Source organism: Panthera uncia (assembly GCF_023721935.1).
Source record: "Panthera uncia isolate 11264 chromosome A1 unlocalized genomic scaffold, Puncia_PCG_1.0 HiC_scaffold_16, whole genome shotgun sequence".
NCBI classification, from domain to species: Eukaryota; Metazoa; Chordata; class Mammalia; order Carnivora; family Felidae; genus Panthera; species Panthera uncia.
Window position 1 is genome coordinate 38,741,472 of NW_026057576.1, and position 13,229 is coordinate 38,754,700.

Sequence of the window (13,229 nt, forward strand, 5' to 3'; positions counted from 1 at the left end):
CATGATCTCGTGGTTTGTGGGTTCGGGTCCCACATTGGGCTCTGTGCTGGCAGCTCAGAGCCTGGAACCTGCTTCAGATTCTGTGTCTCCCTCACTCTCTGCCCCCCCACCCCACCGCTCTCTCTCTCTCTCTGTCAAAAATAAATAAACATTAAAAACATTAAAAATATATATATAGTTTGCAAATATTTTCTTTCATTGTGTAGGTTGCCTGCCTTTGTTTGTTTTTTTAATTATTTCTTTTGCTATGTAGTAGCTTTTTATTTTATTTTTTATTTTTTTGTTTTTAGGTTATTAATCCTCTCCTGAAAAATCTGCACGATCACCACAGATAGTCACTGCAGAATCTTTTCTTTTTAAATTTTTTTTAAGGTTTATTTATTTTTGAGATAGAGAGAAACAGAGCATGAATGGGGGAGGGTCAGAGAGAGAGGGAGACACAGAATCCGAAACAGCCTCCAGGCTCTGAGTGGTCAGCACAGAGTCCGATGCGGGGCTCGAACTCACGGACCGCGAGATCATGACCTGAGCCGAAGTTGGATGCTTAGCCGACTGAGCCACCCAGGCGCCCCAAGAATCTTTACTCCTTTTTGTCGGCATCAACATTGGCTTTTGCAGTCCCCCTGCCTTTCTTCATTCTGTTCTTGGATTCCTTTTGCTGTTTTTCTGACAACTTTTTCTTCTCATACAGGCCATGTCTTGCAAGTCTGTGTTTGTGTTTGTTTTTCTTTGCATAGTCCCAGGAATCATAAATCATGGCAGAGCCAGTTGTCTTGCCACCACCAAAATGGGTTCTGAATCCAAATATAAAGATGACATCTTTATGGTGTGTGATCTTGTACATTTTGGCTAATTTTTCCCGATTTTCTGTCTTAGGTACTGTTGCTTTCTGGGGTAAAGAACATCAATGACCGTCTGTTTGCGCTGAGGTAGTCAGTTATTCATGAACTTACTGGTCTGGATACTTATGTGTCATTCATGATGACGGCCGAGCCTATGCAAAAGCTTTTCATTTTGATGTAGTCCCACTTGTTTATTTTTTGCTTTGTTACTTGTGCTTTTGGGATCATACCCAAAAAAATATCATTGTCAAGGTCGGTGTCAATGAGGTTTCTTTTCTATGTTTTCTCTTAGAAGTTTTATGATTTTAGACAGTTTTTCTTGCTATTAGCATCTTAATGATTTAAATTCATCAGTGAGGAACTGGTTAGCTAATTTGTAGTCTATTCAATAGATGACCCCAAAGGGCTTATGTGACAGTTTCCCCAAGTTATATTATTAAGCCATGATATAAGGTTTCAAGTGTATACAATTAGATTCCATTTTGGAAAAGATTTAATGTGTTGGCAGATGTGTGAAATTTTTTGAACATTCATATGAATATTCTTAATTCATAATGACTTTAGGAATGTGACTGGGATGTATAGGCACATGGTAAAAATCAGGGAATATATTGTTATTGAGATGTCTATAAGTTTTATAAAGTTTAGAGTTATAGTTTATCGAAAATACCTTTCCATCACAAAGTAACCAAAATGTTTCACTTTTATATGCATATATCAGATAAAAAATGTTTGATTATGAAACTATTTAAAACTACTATTATCATTAATATGCATTTATTGAATTATAATGCATAAAACAAATAGCTGTCAAACATGTTTGAAGGATGGTATAGACCGTTTGGTAAGTCCCAAAGTATATTGTTGAAAATATCAAAGTATATTGTTGAAAAATGTGAACAAAACAGTTTACTTTTTGGCCAAATGTTAGTACAGTTTCAAAGATAAGTGTCAGTTTTAGTGAATTAATAGGATAAGTATGAAGACTTCATTAAATATTACCGCTAGACTTACATGAAAAATTCATTTTAAATGCTGCTTAATTTTAAACATTTAAAAAATCATTTACACTAAGTTTAGGGACTAAGAAATTCATCACTGATGGGCTGCAGCAACTATTTATGCAGTTAAGGCCTTTTAAAAAATAGAATTCACAGTAGATATTTGTTCTATCCAGTTGATAGGCTTCAGAAAGGACTAAATTACCATAAGTTGCACTTGTATTCTAGACCCTGCTTGCACTGGCTTCCCAGAGCAATTGTACATTTCTTCCCAATGTCATATTCACTAATGACTGTTTGATAGCTTAACATCAACTGAGGTGGAGGGACTTACACAAAATTTGATCATGCTAGAAATCAGGGCTCTCCCCATTGCTCCTTGAGAAGTTTCTTAAACATTTACTTGTCCACAACAGATCAAACTGTGATCAAGCATAGAATTTGGAATCACACACCACAGCTTTGGGTCCAAGTTTCACCACTTGGGAGTGGGGTTGCCTTTGCTAGATCAAAGTTGTCATTTCCTTAACAGGAAAAGAGGAATATAACATACTTAACATTTTGGCTTTTTCAAGGATTCAGTAAGAAATATATGTAATATGTTTAAGTTAGGGTCTGTCACACAGTAAGATCTGAATATAATTTATTTATTTTACTCATACAACCACCTTTTCTCACATTTAGTCAAACTGCCTTGTTTTTCTATTAGAGTAACACATGTGTACATACACGCAGTGTAAGAAATAGAGGGAATAGACCACTAATTATCTAACAGTTAATATTCATACCTTTTAACTGCGGAAAATGTCACCTTTTACATCACTCATGACAATTTACATCTTTGCAGATGATCATTGCTAGGAGAGGAAAGGACCCATCAAGTCCTTTTGGTTCCTGTTAGCAATGTTGTCCACTTTAGATCCTTATAGTTATAAATTGCAGTAATTTGGAATGAGCTGTTCCTGTGTAATTTTTAACATGGGAAAGGATTATTAATGTGGACTTACTTATCCACTGTTTATTTACTGGTATCCAGGAGAGGACTGGCCTGATGGCTTTGGCAGTGAATAGGGCGCCCTGAGTCCAAGAAACATGACATTAGAAGATATAGTGAGGTTTAAAAAATTATTGAATACCAAGTAAGGCAACATTTGTTAGTCAAAAATGTACGTGCATGGTATTGAAATTACTATGTTAAATTGTTGTGTGATGTAAATATACTCAAATCATTTGTACTTCAAAATTATAACCAATTTTAGAAAAGACACTCTTTGAAGTTCAAGTTTTTAAATGTGATGGTCTTTTTTCCCTTATTTCTTGGCCTTGAGATGCTGGATGTAATTAATATAATATCTGATTATATTTTGATGATGTCAGAAAAGTATACCTTTGAACTGATTTGTTTATATGTTTTATGTAAATCTCAGAATATTGCTTTCAATATAGAAGTCCTTAATTTCTCCATAATATAAATCATGAAATACCTCTGCACCCATTATTTAACACAATAGAGTATAGAATTATTAAACTGTGGCAGTATTTTTATAGAAAAGAGTTAATGCAACTCATAGTCTTTTCCTATACTCCCTCTCCTTTATGTCCCACTACAGAGCCAGCAGCTGAGCCATACAAAGGGAATGTCTGACAGATAAAGTACACAGATGCTAAGGTCTGGAATACATTTTTTAGCATTAACATCTGTGTCTGTGCAAAGCTCTTGGCTGCTTTCTTCATTTGATGCTTGGATGGGGCTCTTAGGTCTGTTGACTTTATTGCTAAATGTGCTCATATCTGTGCAGCAGGCTCTAATGACCTGCTGAGGAAATCAACTATTGATAAACTAGTTGAAAAGTCCTGATCGTGGGAACTTGTCAGTTTTGTTCCCCTAAGTGACTTGTGCTCACAGGAATTTGACCCCGTTTAATGAAAAGCATCTTAAATAAAATCATCCACAAATTTCATGTAGAGATAAAGGAAGGACATAAATTACTCTTAAATAAGATAGTCCTGAATCAATTTTATATGTCTTTGGATGATCCTTTTCACATTGCTTCAAAAATAAAATGTATAAACCAATATTTTCAGTACTAGGAAATTAATTTTTAATTCCTTGAGAAATAAAATTCAGGCAACTATGTTCTGAAGGGATTTATTTTCACTATTATTAGAAAATCATACATATCACTTTGGGAGATACAGGAAGCATATTCCCAAATTTTCAACAAATCCAAAACATTGATTCAGTTCACCTAATTAGATCATATAAAAGCCAAGTGATTCTCATTATAGTAAAAAAAAAAGTACGTTTACATGCATTTATAAAAATAGATAAATATGCAATTTCTATACATATTTTACTAGAATGTAAATATTATAATGAAAAACAAATATTTCTTAAAAACATGAATATTTCTTAAAAATTTTGTATTTCTAAATTATGTGCAATATAACAGTATTTATCAAAAGATCTTATCTTTTCCGGAGAAATATTTCTGGAGAAATAATTTATTCTTAAATGTTTAACTGCTACCTGGTTTTGTATTCAAAACAAATAAAAACTTCACTTAATGTTTCTTGTGTGCTTTTGTATTTTCTACTTCCTTCTTTAAAATAGTAAACTGAGTTTTACAGATTTTGTTAGGATTTTGGAATAATGATCATAAAACAAAAATGATATAAAGATAAAACAATACACACACACACACAAACACACACACAGGAGCTTATCTGTTATCTGGATCAATTTCCCACTAAGGATATAACTCTGATTTTGTTTTTGTTATACCCCACAGATGTAACAGACTTTGGAAATAATTTTATATATGTTAAAGATAAAGATTGGTATTAACATGCACTTGGTTCTTCTGAACACACATCCCTACCATAATTTCACTTAAAGTGCATGTAAATGCAGAGAACAATCTGAGGGTTGATGGAGGGGTTTTGGATGGCAGAATGGTCTGGATGGGTGATGGGCATTAGGGAGGGCACTTGTTGGGATAACCACTGGGTGTTATAGGTAGGTTATGGACCACTAAGTTCTACTCCTGAAATCATTATTACATTATATGTTAAATAACTTGGATTTAAATAAAATTTAAAAAAAATAAAAATAAGGTGCATTTAAAATATTCTTTTGTTATTTTTCTAATCTACATTAAAAAAAAAAACATATTAAGTTGCATTTTGTATACCTTACTCTAGTCTCCAAAGACTACTTATGCTTTAGCTTTAGTGCTATTCCAATGGGTTTTTGTGTGCTTAGGTTGTTTGAAAATATTGTCTTCCAAAGTGTGGAGGAATCATTTGGATGACATTGTAAGCTCCTGATGCCAAGCTGGGAAATTTTCTTCCAAAGACAGCATCTGGTTCTTTGGCAAATCTGTTGGTGGTTTTTCTGTACCTCTAGGTCTGTTATATGGCTGGCTGCTTTTGAGGACTGTTTTCTACTTTACTGAAATGAAGGACTGTATAAATCACTGAAATATTCTGTGATGTGATTTAAGTACTAGCTTAGAAACTAAGGCTCCATATATGAGATAAGCATAACATTGATGTCTGTACGCTGATATACTCTCAGGAACATCTGTTTCTGCAAATGCCTGGGACGGCCTAAATGTGCAAGATGAATAAACGTATTATATGTTCAATGGAAAAAATATTTTACAGTCATTGATATTGTTTGAGAATTTATTCTTCACTCATTCCGAAGTTAATTAATTGAGAAGTACCAAGCAGAAGGTACTGTTGAGAATCTGCTATTTCTTCTGGCAAAGCTATTGATGACTTGAGTAGAAAAACTTTCCTGTGATGTGAGGTAATACTAAAGCATATTTTTGTGTTTTCCAAAAATACCATATTTGAATAACGAGTCTTTAGAATACAGAATTCATAATCAACAGCAGTTATAAGGCAGGACGATTTTTCTTTTTGGGTAATTATAAGTAATGTAATTCACTAATTTCTGCCATAATGATGAATAAGAGGGTGTACAAAGTAAAAGTTAATTTATTACAATGTCTTCTCCCTTTTTTATGCTAGTTAACTCTTGCTGAGTTAAAAAAAAATTAAATGAAAACCCTTTAGATTCCCTTATTAATTCCCTCTATATGTGTTTGTTCAGTGTTTTATATTTACCAGAAACTATTCTAAGTCCTGGGGATACAAACTCAAATACCATCATGGCCCCAAGTTAAAGGGACTTGTACTAGGCAAGACTGATACAGAGCTTGGAAAATAAAGGAACTGCTAGAGAGGATGGCTGCAAACAGAAATTACATAACATAGTAAGAAAAAGATACGGTTTGATTGTTACAGAATCATAGATGAACAGCTTATTTTTCCTTGATAAGTCAGGGAAGATTTTAGTGAGGAAGTTCTGTTTCACCTGAGTCTTAGTAATGATTCAGAGGTTTTTAAGAAAAAGTAAAAAAGTGTATTGATACAACATTCCAGAAAGTTGGAAAGGCAAGTAATAAAGGGTAGGAGTTGTGAGACTTTATGGTGTTTTTAGAGAAGCTCAGTTTTCATGCATATATCCCTCCCTGCATGAGAGGATTAGCAATTGCCAATGGAAAAGATGGCATAAATTTGAACTTAATGTAGACAAGATCAGAAGCCAGAGCCTCACCAGCTGGAAAGATAAAAAAAAAAAAAAAAAAAAAAAAAAAAAAAAAAAAAAAAAACAATTATAATTTAATATCAAATGTCCTGTGGGAGACACTTGGATGTTTAACTCAGTTTCCTTGTTATCACTTGCTGTCTTCCACAAACATGAGAATATGTAGTTGTACACCCTTTGAAAAGGGTTGTTTTTCTTAAGGAACAAAAAAGCAATATTGAAAGGTGCATTCTTAGTAACAATGCAATCTTGGCTAAGTCTTTTAAATTCTCTGGGCTATGGCCTCCTCATTTGGGAAGTCCTGTAATAATAGTAGTTCATGGGGTATATTATGAAAATTAAATTAATAGATATGTATAAGAATACTTTTAATGTAGCACATACCTAATGAACATTATTTATTTTATTATTTTTCCTGCCATCTGAAATCTATGTCTGAGTTCATAATCCATCATATGCCAAATTTTGTATTAAGTCTCTTCTATTTCCTTACATGATCTACTGAGATGCTCTAGTCTGTTATCCTGGATTTTCTATCATGGGTTTTGTCTTGAATCAAGCTAAACTTTATCTTGTACAGCACAGGGACTAATATCCTTATCTTCCTGATCCGTTACCCAGACACCTTCCAAACTACTCACAGCTTCCCACATTGGTCATTCCAATACTTTGATAGCTTAATGTAAGCTATCAATTTTAAGCTTAATGTTAAGAAATGATACTTATAAAATTTAAATCATTTATAAAATTAAATAAGGCCTTATCAAACAAAATAATAAAATGAACATATAGTGGGGGAAATAGTACAGTTTTAGTAGCAACAACAATGACGAGAGAGAGAGAGAGAGAGCAAGAGCGAGAGGGAGAGAAAGGGAGAGAAAGAGAGAGATAGCCAGGAACTTAAAATGTGTTGTAACTCTTTGGAGAAATCATAAAACTATTGAGAGGCAAGAAAAATATCTTAAATAAATAGGCATTCCAATTATAGTCTTGAATGAAAAATAATAATATGAAGATATGAATCAGTGTATAAAATGAATGTAACCTAAGCTATACTCAGCCAGGTTTTGTGTGAGTGTATAACTTGACTAAAGGATTTTGTAGTTCATCTGGAAACATTTACATTAAGGTTTTGAAAAATAAGAGAGTTCATAATGTGTGTGTGTGTGTGTGTGTGTGTGTGTGTGTATTTAATCCACATTTGGATTTGGTAGAGTTGTTGTTTAACTGTCCCCAATTCTTTGCTTCTCCCTGTATCCATGACCTTTGTCATTTAACCTGCCAGTCTGGCATTGGGCCCAGCCATAAATTCCTTTGTTCTTAAAAGATGTAGCAAAGTAAAAACTTGAAAAAGCATTTCGTGTTTTTATTTGAATTCTTATGTGTCTGAAATCACCAAAGGACCATGCCTGAGTTAGGCTGCTGGAGGATGAGGGACATGGGGAGACAAACTAGCCAAATTTCTCCCAGCTAAAGCCAACCAAAACCAGTCAGTAGTGAGCCTCACTAATCATACAAATCAGTTTAGCTTAGGTGATAAAAATCTACTCGATGGAGTTCTGCCAGAATTGATGACCACCACACTTATAAGCTAAATAAGTGTAGTTTATATTGATGCAGTCTTGTTTGCCATATGCAGCATAATTATGATATAGATATTGCTACCAGGGATCGAATGCTGTGGCAGCAAAACACACAATTTGTAGATAAGAGGGGTGGGTAGGAACATGCAGCAGATGAAGAGGATATTATCGTATAAAGATGGAAAGTGTGGGACAAAATATTATGAAAGCTTGAAGAAAGAGTAAGAAAACTGGTATTTAATGATAGGAAAATAGTGACCCATGTTATGCATTGACAAATTTTTTGGTAAAACTGACAGAAGGTAGACATGGACGTGAGCAAAGGGATTTCCAAAAAAAATATACCTCCTTCATGCAAATCTGTTTCCTGGGAACAATGACTCATGGCATTGGTTAAATTTATAATGATAAATTTACATGCTGTGATATGATGAAGTATTGGAATTAATGTGAAAATAGAGATTACAAAATCCTTATGTCGTAGTATCCCATTTTGGTGGACTAATACTATTTGACAAAGGAAGAGAATTAAAGGCAGCGAAATAGCCTTGGCACGCACTGCCATGAACTGACTGTCCTTTTCAGTCCCAGCAGGTACTCATGCCATCGCTTGCTCTCATTGACATTCTCATGGGTTTTTCAGATTACGGAATATTCACATTAAATATTTGGATGTATTTGAAAGATTGGCTGAACTGGACACCTCATAAAAGAACTGAGAAAAACATGAAATGTATTCATTTTTGTTGAATTTCTATATATTGTTTAATTTTATAGTACCCATAGATATAGTTGAAAGACTCAGCTCTGAAATTTAAATAACTGAGTTTGAATTATATACCTGCCTTTATAGACTTTATGAAATCTGAGTATATTAAACATTCAAGCTCTCTTCATGGATGAAATGGGCATTATAATGTCTATTATTTTAAGGTACTGCAAAGAATAATTCAGGATTGTGTAAACATTTTTTGGTATGTGTTAATATTACTGCAAAAGTTAACGTGGATATATAGATGGGAAAAAGATAGGTGGATCATAGAAAGACATAAACATAGCTTCCTATAGAAAAAGAGTGAGATAAAAATGAAGTCATTACACCAATAACTAACTGATCTTGCTTTTCTGATCAATTACATGTGAATAGTTTTCACTTCAAATAAGAAAAATCCATCATTTTATCTTTAATTTGAACACCAAAGTTACTGTGGCCAAGTCCTTATTGTCCTAGCAGTAATTAATTTTTGTATTGAAGTTTCTCTGAATTCAGAAAGGCTTCAAAGTTCAGAAGATGAAAATTATGGATGAGATAAACAAAATTCAAGTACACTAACCCTACAGTATTAATCATTTCCCACATGTCTTGAAATAATATGACCTGTCTTCATTGTGAGACTGATGTGTAGGGATTTATAAAGATAATTACAAGTATCAATACATTTGGATTTATAATTTTTTTCTGGAATGATGCTTCAGTGAAAGAAGAACCTAGCAATTTTATCTAATTGCTACAAATCACTACAGTATTTGATATTTGCTTAGCAGAAAACATAAGTTTAAATATGATAGGAAAAAAGATGCATTAAATAATATAATTTAATTTAGAAAATAATAATCTTCTTTTATTGATATGCACTTTCAAATATCCTTTTTTGTATATATGCCTTCTTTTTAAATACTGAGTAATATGCACATCATCCTTTTAGTTTTTGTGTATAGCAACTTCAGGGATTAAAGTGACCTATTGTTTTACTTCAGTGAATTTATTGGATGAGATTACAAGAGCAAAAAATACAATTTTATTTTTACTTGGCAAAATAAGTGCATTAATTTAGTTTGCAAACCATTTCATAAAATATTCTTTAATAAAATTGTGTTCCCTTGAGAAATATGAAAACTGAACATAAGAATATTTAAGACCTCAAATTTAAGGTAATTATAATTTTTCAGTGTTTTTAGTAGCAAATGTATTAAAGATCATTGTGTTATTAAATCTATTCAATATTAAAAAAATTTAAACATATATATACTTTATAAACATATTCATGATTTTTTTAAATGTTATTTAATATTGAAAAAAGATGAAAAATTGAAATATTTTCAGATGTTTAATGAAAATATGTGATTAATGAAACTTCACTGGATCTAAAACTTAAAATTCTATTTTTGTATTTTTATCTTATAATTATTTTAAATATTGTTTAGATAAAAATACCAAATATTAAGCTCCTGGCTAAGTATTTTACACATGAAACTCATGTAATTCTCACAAAAACCAATGAGGTGTAGGTACTGTTATTTAATCCTGATTTTATAGATGAGAAAACTGAGACACAGAAATGTTAACATAACTTGTAGATATTCCCATAGCTAAAAAGTATCAGCAGGAAGAAACCCTACTAGGCTAATTCCAGAGTCCATGCTCTTGACACTTACACTATTTTACTTACTGACAGATTGCAAGTTACCACTCTTGAAGTTGTTTCCATACAATTCCAGGCTTAGAAAATGTTGATTTGGAAAATACTTGTAACATGGGAAGAATTCTTCTGTATTCCGTGAAATGCTTTGCTCTTGAAAGATTCACTGTACTTTTGAAACATATGCACATACACATGCACACACACACAACCAACAAGGCATGAAATTTTTAAATTAAAAATATAAGCATTCAGTCTGTACTCTTGAATTTGTGATGTTTAATTAATTAATTAACTAATTAATTAATTAATTTTTAGTATATTTCTCCTAATTGTCCAAGAAAGAATAATGGTTTTGAATCCTGATTCGTTCACTTACTTGGAAGCCATGAAGCGACTGGTTTGGAAAATTATTTAAAAATTGAAATTGTTTATGCTTTATTGATTTTCTCAGTGATTTTCTTGATGTTTGTTCATGAAAAATTACACACTTTAAAGTGAAGAGGTGACAATAAAGTAGCTTTTTCCTTTAAAACAACACTCAGAATACATGTGACAGAATTGTGGAATGGTCAAAATTGATCAGAGGAGTAGTGTTGTGCAATCTCATCTAAAGACTTGTAAAATAACACTAAAAATGTATAGTTTTTCTATTAGAACCCTTTTTACAGATGATTTTTATAAATTGCTTTTTCTTATTGTAAATTATACTGTGTTTTTACATTCTTTAAAAAGCAATATTAATCCTTCAGTCCTAACCTTTCCAAAATTTTAAAATCTTCATAGGGAACTTAAACTATAATAAAAATGTAGAAATATCAAACAGTCCTACTTTCTGCTTTATATTAATCCTGGAGAGGGAAAATTGTTCTCAGAAAATTTTTTCTTGTGTTATTATTATATTTGATGATGAATAAGGGGAATATTTTCCTTAAGCATATAATAGCTCATTTATGGATAAGCCTTTTATTGATTATAGTATGTAAATGTGCTCATGTAACACATCAAAAGGTAATATTTAAAAAAAATGTGTATGGCCTCATTAGCTTGAGCATTTTCCAGTGTCCATGATACATTTAAAAAAAATTAATTCTTCAAATCTTCCATAGTATGGAATTCAGTTCTTTGTTATTCTGTTATTTCCAGACTATGCAGATTTAAATATACGCTAATAGTATTATAATAATGTGTCAGAAAATGTAAAAGGAATTAACTCTGACATCTGTTAATTAATTGGCAGAATTCATGTGCCTCATTGCAAAGTGACCTTTTACATCATTTTCAAAGTTTTTTTTAGCAGATACAAGATTTCTTAGATTTATTACAATAGTCATTTCATTGATTATATTTTTTAATTATAGATTTTGTTTTAAAATGAGAAATAATAGTAACATCAATGGCTGTTTTTGATAACTTCATATTCTACCTCTAAATATAATAACATGATTTCTTTGCCTACTATAATTCTGATACAACCTCACTACCACACTGTGGAATAAATGATGTTTCTTTTTTTCTCTCTAACTTTCTGTCTTTTTCTTTCTTTCTTTCTTTCTTTCTTTCTTTCTTTCTTTCTTTTTCTTGCTTTCTTGCTTTCTTGCTTTCTTGCTTTCTTTTGTTTATTTTTGAGAGAGAGAGAGAGAGCACACGCATGTGAGCAATCCTGAGTGGGGGAGGGGTAGAGAGAGAGGGAAACACAGAATTTGAAATAGGCTCCAGGCTCTGAGCTGTCAGCACAGAGCCCAGCAGAGGGCTAAAACTCTGGACCAGAGAGATCATGACCTAGGCTGACGTTGAACGCTTAACCAACTGAGCCACGTAGGCACCCCACTTTCTAACTTTTTTTAAAGCTTATTTATTTATTTTAGAGAGAGAGAGAGACAGTGAGCAAGTGTACATGCATGAGTAGGGGAAGGGCAGGCAAAGAGAGGGAGAGAGAGATTTCCATGCAGGATCTGTGATGTCAGCAAGGAACCCAACTTGGGGCTTGATCTCATGAACTGTGAGATCATGACTTAAGCTGAAATCAAGAGGCAGATGCTTAACTGACTGAGCCACCTAGGCACCCCAACAATGTTTAAATTACTAATATTAATTCAGAATTGTGTATTTTAGAATTTTTAAATACTAGAACTATAAATAATTATATAATAATGTATAAAGGTATTGATATTTATTGATTCATCTCAGTTGATTAAAAAAAGAAGGGTTGACTCAGGTATCATTGTTAAAATAAATGTGTTTCAGATTATATTGTAGAGCATTATCATTATTTTCATAGCCGTGTCGCTATAAATGAAGACAAAATCTTAGAAACCAGAACAGGTTTTTTCTTTTTAAGTTAATGCCAACTGTATCTGAGATACTAATTTAGGAAAGCTCCTCCGGTCACTTTCAGTTACATATGTGTGTGTGCATGTGCCTGTGTGTGCACAGTGATGCCTACAGTGACACTTTATTTGTTGAAATTATTTTAGTTACCATCTTCACTCATTCGCCCATCTCTCACACACACATTGCACCCTGACCATGAGACTATGATCAGCAACCAAGATATTTCTTACTCCACTTTGCACATTAAATAAAAAGCTTAATGCATGGCATTTTAAAAATGCTTGCTGTACTGATATTTTAAAAGAAAAACTCAGCTCAACAAGAAAGAGATTTAAATGTATAGAGGTGTAAAACCTTAGTGATCAGTTCTTAAGTCTGAAGAATTATTCATGGTGAATTCATGGATATCTTTGCAAGTGGGGCTCTGT

The 13,229-nt window shown here is 32.5% G+C and overlaps 1 pseudogene; it reads right to left on the reverse strand.

The window, feature by feature from the left end:
- Positions 1 to 422: 422 nt before the first annotated feature.
- LOC125934021 (40S ribosomal protein S24-like) lies at positions 423 to 10,857 on the reverse strand (annotated as a pseudogene).
- Positions 10,858 to 13,229: the final 2,372 nt, after the last annotated feature.